Raw genomic sequence first — 1,806 nt, 5'->3', positions numbered from 1 at the left:
CTAAAATATGATGAGGGGGGCTGTTCCAGTCACGTATGGTGCGTGGAAAGTATGAGTGCTTGTATGCGTCAGTGATAGTGTGATATGTTTGGTATTTATGGATGCGTGTGTTACGAGTACGTTGGCTGTTTGCGCTGTGTAAGTATGTATGACATGAGAGAGAGAGAGAGAGAGAGAGAGAGAGAGAGAGAGAGAGAGAGAGAGAGAGAGAGAGAGAGAGAGAGCAACATCCGTAAAGTAAAGCTGCCTCGGCCAATTACAATTCTTAACAGCCAGTTTGATCTTAAGGAAGGGATAATGACCACGGTGTGAGGCCAGAGAGGGCATAGAAAACATCATTCTGAAGAATCTTAATAACAGGCATAAAGGAGTCAGAATGTAGTGACACAACTAACCATAACTCCCTCTGTCAGTGGGGGTACCTCTTTGGCCGACTGGTAAAGGAGTGGCACTCTCGTTACGCTGGTCGCGGGTTCGATCCCCGGGGCCGGCAAACCTTTCCTTGTCTGGATTAATTTCTCGTGTGTTTTCGTTACACGCGGTGGTCGTGTGGGAGTACAGTAAAAATGTGAATTCTGGCATTTCAAGAGGAGAGCTGAGTATGAGGAATATGCCCAGAATCGTCCAGAGTGGAGTTGTTACAGAAAGTTTGAGCGAAGAGTTCAGCCTCAAAGATAGATGAGACGGCGGTGCTGCCGTCAGGGTTAAGGAGAGGAGGGAAAGATGAAGAAGTGAAATTGGAGGAGATATTTTTGCCTAAGTGCCAGAAGTCTGGAAGAATTAGAGAAAGCAAGTTTTTGACATTTGCTATGAATGAAAGAGATTTTAGTAAGTCGAAGAATAGATTTGGCACGATTCCGGGCGGAAATGTACAGATCATGGTTAGCGGGAGTTCGAAGGCTCTGGTACCTTTTGTGAGCTGCCTCTCTATCTTTGATAGCACGAGAACAAGCGTGATTAAACCAAGGCTCTTTAGCATGATGAGTAGAGAAAGAACGTGGAATGTATGCCTCCATTCCAGAGACAATCACCTCCTATTCGATGCGCTGGACACACACAGAGGGGTCTCTCTCCTGAAAGCAGTAATCATTTCACGGCTTCACTCAGCACAAAGCTGCACAATCTGGATCTGGATCTGGATAATAATGCGCAGGGCACCTGTATGGTGCATAACACGCATATTTGTTGGCTGTTGGGGGACGGGGGAGCCGAGTGTGCAGGGGAGGGAAGTGAATCAAGTGTAATTGTTAGTGTTGGTGTGTTGTGGTGACAAGTGAGTGTGTATTTGTTACATATGGAGATAGGGGACGAGCAGTTTAGGTAGTATGTAAGTCTGTGTTTGTACCCCACATTTGGTGATGTGTGTTATTAAGCAGAAGAGAGCATATAGAGAGAGCGTGAACCTTTTATTATTATTATTTTCTTTTTGGGGGTATTTCGCTGGGGATATACCCCAAGGGAGGAAGGCGGTGCATGCCGCGCAACCCCCCAGACGGCTGGAAGAGAGATGCCCAATTCTTTCAAGGAGGAGGCCCAACAACGGGGCTGAGGGTGTCGGAAAGAGCCCACCTTTCCACTCCCATGGCACCGGGCAAGTCTCGAACCCATACGCTCAAGCACCCCTCCGGAGCGCAAGGCGCAGACTACCACGGGACCACGGGAGCCCCCCAAGAGCGTGAACCTACGAAGCGATACATGAAAAAGTAGCATGTTCCTCCTTTCTTCGCTGTGTACTTTTCCAACAATAGGCCATCAATAAATCAATCAAGAAAAGAAAACAAATCAAGTGTTGTGCAAAGTACCCCC

This window comes from Eriocheir sinensis, chromosome 50, assembly GCF_024679095.1.
Source record: "Eriocheir sinensis breed Jianghai 21 chromosome 50, ASM2467909v1, whole genome shotgun sequence".
NCBI classification, from domain to species: domain Eukaryota; kingdom Metazoa; phylum Arthropoda; class Malacostraca; order Decapoda; family Varunidae; genus Eriocheir; species Eriocheir sinensis.
This window is presented reverse-complemented; position numbering follows the sequence as displayed.